Below are 10,720 nucleotides of genomic sequence, written 5' to 3' on the forward strand. Positions count from 1 at the left end.
ACATCGCATGAAACAAATCGAAACCCTCCATCATGAGCTTGAGCTCATCCAAGCACCAACTTGATTCGGCATGAAAGAAAATAGAGTCAACTTTAAACAGACAACATTCACTAATCTCAACAACTGAAACTGTGCTATCAGAGCAAGAGTCCAGTTAAACAGACTCACTTGGATGTATATCAAGAATATTACCGTCACCTGACTGTTCTTGACTATTCAGATCATGCACGAAGGACGAACTGGAAGGACTCAATTCAGCAGCTGTAAGCGATTCCCTCTGAACTGAGCTATTCGACCGCAATAACAAGTAATTGCGGTTACTCTGGCCTAGTGGTAAATGCATGCACTGCTACTGACACGTGAAATGCATGCAAAAGGCAATATTTGTGTGTTGGAGCAGTCGAATCTTGACGCGCGCTTGCCTCGATGCCCGTAACGCTTTGGTATCATAGCTTTAAAAAAAATGACGTATGGTCTTCCCTCTTAGCTTAAAAAATAAGACCTTTAATAATCTTTTGATCAACCTGTATCAAACTTTTGAATAAATGTTTCAAACACTTCAAACTTAAAACCTCCAGCGGCGGCTACAAGTACGACTCTTTTAAAGACTTTTCAAACCTCTACGCTGGCTCTCAACGGTTGCGCTCTGTCACTACTTACGATGGTGTGGAAGCGGCTGTAGATGCTACTCACACCGGCTAGGGCTGCGGCCTTCTGCTTCTTATTTGGACGACTCCTAGGTCAGCGACAGTGGCAACGGTTGGGGTTTCTCATAGTGGCACTAACTACCCCGTTCTTCTAGCTCTGGCATGTTGGGATTCTGCACAACTGACAGGTTTAAAAACGCTAAGCGAACTCTCCTTACGCTGTTTTTGGGCCAAGTGAGCTCGGTTACTGTGACTTCTTCCTCGGACCAAACATCAACCAGCTTCAATAAAATAAAAAATACGTTGTAGCGATATAGGCTCTTAGCAGTCTTTATCAACGAACAAGGGAATTACGTCACTCTTACAGGTGTCTGGCGGCTATGCCTGATGGATAGCGGCTCCCTGGAAGTTAATAAAAAATCATTCTTGCAGATAGCGACAAATAAGATGAGAGATGATGCGACTGTCTTTAAAATGGTGCTTGATTTAACTCTTCAAATTTTCTCGGCTGAACTGTTAAGAATTTTACGAGGGGGAAGGGGAGAAGCTCCCTCAACAAATTAGAGTTGCCGCAAGCAAATTGCAACGGGACATAAACTTAAAAAACACAGAAAATGACTCAGGGTAAAACAAAGTGGTTGCGGTAAAACTAGAGGTGAAAGTTTAAAGCCATATTGCAACAAACCAAATTTGAGTTTATGATATCAAAACATAAGAAAATATATTTGCATGATAAATGGAGGTTGCAGTTCCAAGTCAACCAAAAATTCTTATTGTTATTTATCCTTTACCATGGGTTGCCGAGTAACACAGGGTTCCCTACTAACACACATAAACTGAGCAAGCACTCCCAATATTTGTTTTCCCCTCTCTACCTCTCAAAACATAACGAAATACATTCACCACAGGTTGCCCAGTAACACACATAAACAAAATACATTCACCACAGGTTGCCGAGTAACACACATAAACTGAATGCAGACACTTCTCGAACTGTTTCAATGCCGCGGCTACGAATTGAATGGATATATCGACAAATTGAATACTTTATTACTTACCCAAAAGAAGAAGGAAGGCTCGCGCTGTAGCTTTAGGTATGCAGCAGAGAAGGCTACGGGAGAGGCAGCACCATAGACAGAGGCTAAGGCATAGGTTCCAGATCTATATCCATACCCTCCAGTCGCAGATCCTCTACTAGGTGCAGAGCCAGTTCCATATCGATATCGAGACCCTACAGTTGGAGACAGACTTGAAACCATTGAAGCATCTCAAGATCGAGAGCCATCACCTAGCCTAGGATCCCTCTCCGTGCGAAGGCACTTTAGATTCCAACAACGGTACTTTACTTCCCCCGCAAAGGCACAATAGATTCCCGCCGCTAAGACCTGATCTCTTACACCGCCTGCAAAGGTAGATTTTCCACCAGCTACTTTTTCTTCTCCTGCTTCTGTCCTTACCCGGATACATGACCTTTTTGTGGCAGTAAGGTGCTGAACCCGTCCCGAGAACCCAGTACAAAGTAAGTTAGCTATGGGGTATGTTGTCTACTCAAGAAGGCATGAAGCAGCAGTGAGCGGTGTTGTTTCAGTAAGCAGCCTTCGAGTACCTTTGGATAAAACTAGATAGACACTGGCAAACCCGTAGATGAATTTTCTCCGCTTTTCTCTGCTGTCCTCCATAGCCTTCTTTATGTAGGGACTTGCTGCCTTGCAGCTTCCCTTGTTTATATAAATATAATGAGGTAGGGTTTTTCAAAATTAAAGTTTGATGAAAAAATTTGAGAAAATTAAACAGTGAAACCCATATAATGATAACGACAAGGAAATTTATGATAATGTGGTACGTTGAAATTTCAACGAAACACATTTTAATGGTAATTTAATAATATATTACATACATTAAAAAAACTTGTGATAATGTGGTATGATGAAACTTCAATGAAACACATTTTAATTATAATTTAATAAAATATTAGATATATAAAAAATGAAACACATTTTAATAGTAATTTAATAATATATTACATATATTAAAAAAATATTCTTGTGATAAAGTGATATGATGAAATTTCAACGAAACACATTTTAATTATAATTTAATGAAATATGAGATATATAAAAAAATTAGAGTAATTTGATAAAATTTTATTAAAATCAGAAATTTAATAGCGACTTTGGAGGAGCAAGACCGGGTTGGAAAGATGTTGATAGGTTGACATGATCCTAAGTTCTAACCTACACAACATTACATCAATATTAACACATGTTCATCTCTTCGCAATACACCGCATTACGTCAATGGGTTCAGAATATTTGAACATCGCAAAGGTCCATCGTTATCGTTCTTCATTGACCATATACTATTATCATTTTCGTGTCATTGCCCCAAAGAACAAGTGCTATATAGTAGCAAGAACAAGTGCTATATATTAGTTTTTCCCTGCCGTTAAGGGAAAAATAATGAAGTTATGTGGGCACTATTTTTTTAATTGTAGTTCTAATATTTTTTTAATTGTAGTTCCAAAATGTATTTCTCAGGTAAGTTTGAGAAAGTAAAGTTAGATTAATTTATCTTAGAAAACTATAATTTAAAATATAAATAATTTTTTACATATTTTTTCATGAATTGACTAGTTATTTGAAAAAATTTATCTTAATTTAAAAAATAAGAAAATAAAAGAATGTATTATTTATAAATAACTACTTATAATATATGATTTGTTTTGGATGAAAAAAGAATATTAAATAGTCTTTGAAATGTTACATTTTTAAATATAGTTTTGTTTAAAATCTAGTTTAAAAACAACATAAAATAAAATAATAAATTTGAATTCCTAAATTTGTATATTAAATATATTTTATTTTTAACCATCATAATAATAATATCAGTTAAACATACATATTAAAAATATATATAATAAGATATTGGAAATAGAAATGTCCTATGGATAGTTTAAAAAAAAATATAACTATATTTAATTAACTATGATAAGGATTCGATTTTGTATCTTAATTTAAAAAATTAAATAATGTATTATTTATAAATAGCTACTTGTAGTATACAATTTGTTTTGGATGACGAAAGAATATTAAATAATCATTGAAATGTTATATTTTTAAAAATATTTTTGTTTAAAATTTAGTTTAAAAATGAGTTAGTTTAATTGGTCGAGCCCCGTTGCTAAGTACCTTTCCTATTGGGATGTCAAATCTCCTAATTGCCTTTGGGGTTAGGCTCAAGATATTAAGTCATCTTTGATGAATAATAATATGAGTTTAAAAAGAATAGATAAAATAACTATATAATTTTAGTTAGGTTAACTTGTCACGAAGAATTGAAATGTTTTCATTTTAAAAGTTTCATTCATTTCTAGCAAGCTGATCAAGTTGGTGCACTTCCATTAATTATTTTAATTATTTATTTTTTTAAATGTTATAATGTTTATGATGTCTATAAGATTTGCCTAAAAAAATTGTGAGATATTTTTTCATTTACATTATTTTATTTTTAAACATATATTTTTGATGATGATGATGATGATGGTTAAGGTCCATTGACCTAAAGAAACAAATTATTTAGTTTGATTTAAGATTTTATTCCTATGCTCAAAAAACTTGGAGAGAAGCCACCTAGCTCACTGTAATTTTGACAACGTAAAAGGCTAGGAAGGTCAGTATTGCAACAAAGATTTTGAAACTGAGATCTAATGTGGTTGTACGTAGGGCACTCTAAGAGGAAGTGATTTTCATTCTAGATGTTCGTATTCTCATAGAGATAGTAGAACCTTTCCATCCATGGACCAGTTTCACTATGGAGCTCATGAGAGTTCATTCTAATCTTAGCTATATTAATTTTCTTCTTTGAACTAGTTAAAACAGAAAGATACTTTTAATCTTCTAGAATCAGATTGATAAAATTTAAAAATAATTTAATAATATTATTTTATTTAAATATTATATATAGAATACATATTTTATCAATTATTTTCAAAAAAAATATTTTTATCTAATAAATATTTAAAATAAATAAATAAAAATATTACTATAAATATTTAAAGTGTTACTCTCAAAAAATCATGATAAATATTGTCCATATTTAGTAAAAAAACAATGCCTACATCCCTAGCTACCTGATCTCATAGAGATCTTTCACGAAAGAGCTGGCATGCTATATGTTGTTGTTACCGTGTTTAAATTGGATGGCATTCTATATGTTGTGGTTACCGTGTTTAAATTGGCCTGGCATTGCACATAAAACATCTCGCATTTGATTTTTTTTTCCAAGATTATAAAAATAAATAAAATAATGCATTATAACATTTCTATTTTTAATATTTTTATTTATATACTTTAAAATATATTTTTAATATTTTTATTTATATACTTTAAAATATAATTTTACAAAGGTTTAGTTTAATATTTGGATTTTTAAAAGATGGTGGTGAAAATGAGAAGGAGATAAGCACCTTAGTTATCGTCTTTCCTTAGCTAATGGGAGTAGACCCGGCCCTTTAGGGGGATTCTAAGGAGATATTGACCTGATTTCACGTGATAGCAAACTACAGTTATGTCAAGTACTTCTATGGAGTATGGAGTGCTGGGGCTCTCTCTATTCTTTCCCTAGTTACCGAAATGATGACTTATACTTTAAAATATAATTTTACAAAGGTTTAGTTTAATATTTGGATTTTTAAAAGATATTTTTAGATTATTAGAAATAAATAAAATAATTGATTATGCAATTTATTTGTATATTATTTTTATATAAATTTGAAATTTCTTTTATTTTTTGTTTTAATTTTTTTTTTTCAATTTTCATCAAAATATAATAATATTTCCTTCTGTATCTTTGGATTATGAAAGTTAAATAAATTAATTGATTATTTAATTTGACTAGTAGCTCACGATAACCATATAATTATATTATAACAAATTTATTATGGCTATACACTAATATATTTATAGTCATATGAGATATTTGAGGTCCCGAATAATTATCATCTCTGTTGCAGAGGTGTAAAGAGAAAACACACGGTACATCCAGGAAAACACAAGGTATAGTCATTATTTAATTGATATTTATTTCACTGTACATTTCTCATGTCATAGATGTATAAAATGAAATCATTACATAATAAGATGAATGAGATTATAACCAATTAACAGTAATTAATATATATATATATATATATATATATATATATATATATATATATATATATATATAATAATGTTTTATTCTATAATGTTAACTTTAATATGGGTTATTTTTTAGTCAAAAGTAAAACTAGTTTATAGTAAAAAATTTACCTGATGTGTTATCACTTGCTTTGCAGGATAATAAGATTTTGTGAAGCATTATTGGACTTTGGTATTTCCTTGCATTGGTGTAGGCTTTCCATTGTCCAACAACTATTGAAATTCAAGGGCATTATATAGACATCAATGGGAATTATACATACTTCAATAAAACAATTTAATGCATGGAAATTATACAGACTTCAATGGAATAATTTCTTGCTAGACTCTTCTGATGCGAAAATACACTATTCTACATAATTGTTGTAATCATCACTCTTCATGCAGAGATATGTAATACACATTCACTACCACTAACTATTTATAACCATGACTTTCAGTATACAAAAGGGAGTATATCTGAGAGCCACTTGAATACAATGTTTTCAAGACACATCCAAAACAAGATTTAACATTGCTGAATGCACCCGAAGTCTGGACCAAATATGTATCCTCCTCCAATGCAACAAAGACATAACAATTGAAAAATGCTACAACTGTTCATAATAAGTAATTGTTAAACTCAGAAAGCACAGTCACTACCACTAACTATTTATAACTGCGACTTTAAGTATACAAAAGGGAGTATATTTGGGAGCCACTTGAATACAATGTTTGATAGTTTTGCTCAAGGCACATCCCAAACAAGATTTAGCATTATTGAATGTGGCCGAAGTCTGGACCAAATATGTATCCTCCTCCAATGCAACAAAGACATAACAATTGAACAATGCTACAACTGTTTATAATAAGTATTTGTTGAACTCAGAAATATAGACAAGAATCAAAACTAATTAGAAATTTATGGATTTCTCTCCCTTCTCACTATTAAATAAATCTTATAATAAACTAAAAGAATAAAAAATAATTGGGAGTAATAATGTTAAGAAATATTTAAGATTAAAAGCTTTATTGAAATGTTTAGAACTAATAGCTAATTAGAAGTATATGACAACTAATTGTTAGAATAACTTAGTTAGGAGGAGAGATTACATTTTAACACTCCCTCTCAATCTGAACTTTACATTCATCAACAATGGAAATGCCTAAATGTTGTCTCCGAAATTCAAAAACAATTCTTCCTAATGGTTGGTGAAGATATCTACTAGCATTGATCTCTACATCCACAAATTGAAGAGATATACCACAATGGTTGAAAAGCTCAAGAATGAGGTGATAACGAGTGTTAATGTGCTTGCTTTTTTGCTAAAATACATGGTTATTTGACTATGTAATCATTAAAATTTGGTAAAAAAAATAGAAGTTGGCTACTCCTCATGTGAAAAATACTTCAAGTACCTTCTTATGATTTTGTAGTACGTGCCACATATTCTACTTCTCGAGAAGATATTGAGATAATAGCATGATTCTTGGAGGCCCACAAGATCAAATTTGCACCCAAATGAAAATTATATCATGAAGTACGTTTTCTAATATAAATTCCACCAAAAAAATCCTTATTTGTGGATTTTGTAAGTGTGTTGTCATGGAAACTTGTGTAGTAAAATCCATCATCAATTGTACTTGCAATAGGCCTTGAGTTTTTTTTCTAACTTTTTGGTGAGAGTCGTTTGGAGACTCCATAAATCTATAGATGTAACTAATTGGATACATAACATCATCTCTAGTTGTAGTGAGTTAGATGAGACTTTCTACGAGCCTCTTATACAATGTTGAATTAACTTCCAATGCATCACCCTACTTGCTCAATCTTGTTCTTGTTACAATTGGTCACGTATCTATTGGTTTGCTTTTTTTCATTTTGATTCTCTTTAAGGTATTGATAGCATAATTTTTTTGGCATCTGAAAATCCTATGATCATATTGTTTGATTTAAATTCCAAAAAGGTACTAGGTGACAAGTCACCTCGAATTCTCTTTTCGTAGCACCTTTGAAGTCATCTAACATCAATTTCAAATACATATCATGTTATCAACATAAATACAAATTATAATGATTTTATATGATCTAATTTTGGTACATAGAATAGGTTCAATAGTACTCCCACTCAACCTGTTGATAAGTAAATATGAATCAATCTGTTTGTACAAAGATCTTGGAGCTTGCTTTAAGCCATACGAGGATTTCTTCAACTCGTACACTTTCTACCCTTGGAACTTTACTTCAAAACCTAGTGGTTGATTGACATATACCTCCTTTGATAAATTTAAATTCAAGAAGATTGACATCAAATTCAAGGATGTGATGGCTAACAAGGCTCTAAGAGTATTTGAGCTTGTTAATGAAGCAACATTTTCTATTCAAGTAAACATGGTATTCCATACAGGATGAAAACCTTGAATAACCACTCAGACAATCAGATCAAAGATCACAACAACATTATTTTCACATGGTTAAAACCATGTGAAAGAAAAATATTCCACAACCTCAACCACCACGATCATTTGAGGCAATATTATTAATGAACAAAAAAAAATTACATAAGGAAGTTGTCACAATCAATCATTAGCCATGATCTATCATTTCGTTTAAATAAAAATCATGACCATTCAAATGTGTAGCCATGAATCAATAATCATTTGTATGAAGGAGAATATGAGTCATTGGCATACTCTAGGTCTACAACATATTGTGACTAATGGATTACAATGAAACTAATGCATATTAAAGAAACACACTATAAACACACCTTTACCTAATAGATATATTAGAACATGTTGAACTTAACTAACTCTTAAATGTTTAAATATCCTAACATCCCCCATTAGGAACATCTTGGGATAAGATTGAATAATTTACAGAGGTGACACAATAGGAGAAGGAAGGAGACATCAAAGCCTATCTCCATTTAATGACAAATTCTTAAACTCCTAACATATCTCGAATTTTAGAAAAATTTTCTTCTATAAGATACTTTGTCAAAATTTTCACAACTTTATCATTTCTAGGGAAAAAGTGAATTTCAATAACTCCATCGTATATGAGATTTCTGATAAAATGCATTTGTAACTCAATGTCTATGTTGTGTTGATGCTAAACTAGATCTTTGGTGAGCTTGATGGCACTCTAATTGTCAGACCAGAGGGTCATCAAATGTTGCTTCCAAAATCCAAACTTTGAAAGGGTATGTTAAAGCCATGGGACTTATTGAATTGTGTTAAGCCTTGACCGATACTTTGCTTCTACTAAAGAAAGATCAATAGGCATTTACTTTTTATAAACTTAATTGACAGGTCTTGAACCACAATTGAAAACAAAACCTGCAATATATTTCTGATCATTAAGATCACCATCCGAATCTAAATTACTGCAACGAACCATAAAAGGACTCACTCGTGAATTGTAATGTATCCAAAATTGAAATATAACCCAAATATATTGAATTATCCTTCTTTATACTTTCCAATGAATTTCATTTAGTATTATCATATACCATACAATAACACCAACAACAAAGGAAATATCAATATGGGTATGAGTCAAATATAAGAGGTTTCCAACTAATTGATGATATAAAGTGGTAGCAACTTCAGGCCTAATGTAAGTTCCAGTATGTTTGAATCTAGACTAAAAGGGAAAATGAGTTAGTTTAAAATAATCCATGTGAAAGTGATGAAGAAGGTTACATGCACACTTATATCAGGAAACATAAATTCCTTCCTTGGTTTGTCACACTTGGACGCCAAGGAAATAATGAAAAAAACCTAAGTTTGTCATTTCAACTTCTTCTTAAGGCTTGATTTCAAATGGGCTAAATTTTTAGGGTCACTACTAGTGATGATAAGGTCATTAACATAAACAGAAAGGATTATGATGTCAATTCCTACCTTTTTGGTGTAGATTTTGGGTTTGGAATGATAACTAGAGAAGCTAGTGTCAAGAAGAAAGCTATCCATAATTGTGTACCAATCTTGAGGAGTTTTTTTAAGACCATAGAGAGAGTAGGCTTAAGACAAAAAACAAGGCTAGATTCACTTTGAACATAGCCGGTAGGTTCTTCCATGTATATTTTTTCTTGTAGATATCCATGCAAGAAGGTGGATTTAACATCCACCTGATGGACCTCCCATCTATGTAAGGAAACAAGGGTTGGAACAAGGGGGATGTAATTCATTTTTAATGAAGGAAAAGGTTTCACTATAGTCAATTCCTTCAAATTGAGAGAATCCTTCAGAAACTAACTAGGCTTATGTCTTTCAACACTTTCATTTGATGCATATTTAGTTTCGTATACTTGTTTACATATGACAAGTTTTCTTCCTTTTGGAAGAGGTATAAGTTCCCAATTATCATTCTCTATCAAGGAACGATATTTTTCATTCATTGTTGTTTCCCAATCTTGACGGTTTGAAGCATTTTGCAAATGTTTCGTTGATTCAGATTTTGGGGGGAGGCCCATAAGATATAAAAGAATTGAAATGGATCTTGGGGGGGGGAGGCCCCCATGATCTGAAAAATTGAAGTGCTAGAAAAAAAAGAGAGGAAAAAACAAAAAAAAACCACAAGGAAACTTTTTATTAAAATATAGAATAACTGTAAAAGCTACATTGAGGTGGACAATCCATCCTTTTACAAAATGTGATTTATTACCTATAGTTTTTTTTACTTACAATACTACAGGTAAATTCCATGGGTGGGTAAATACCATGGGTGAATGAATACCATGGGTATATGCCACTTATATTACCATGGGTGGATTCCACTTACAATACCATGGGTAGATTCCATGGGTGGATGAATACCATGGATGTATAAATACCATGGGTGAATGAATAACATGGGTAGATGCCACTTTCCATTCAGACCATTCCTCG

The sequence above is a fragment of the Pinus tabuliformis genome, chromosome 9 (genome assembly GCF_031772625.1).
Source record: "Pinus tabuliformis cultivar Carrire ecotype Pingquan chromosome 9, CPIR1, whole genome shotgun sequence".
Taxonomy (NCBI): domain Eukaryota; kingdom Viridiplantae; phylum Streptophyta; class Pinopsida; order Pinales; family Pinaceae; genus Pinus; species Pinus tabuliformis.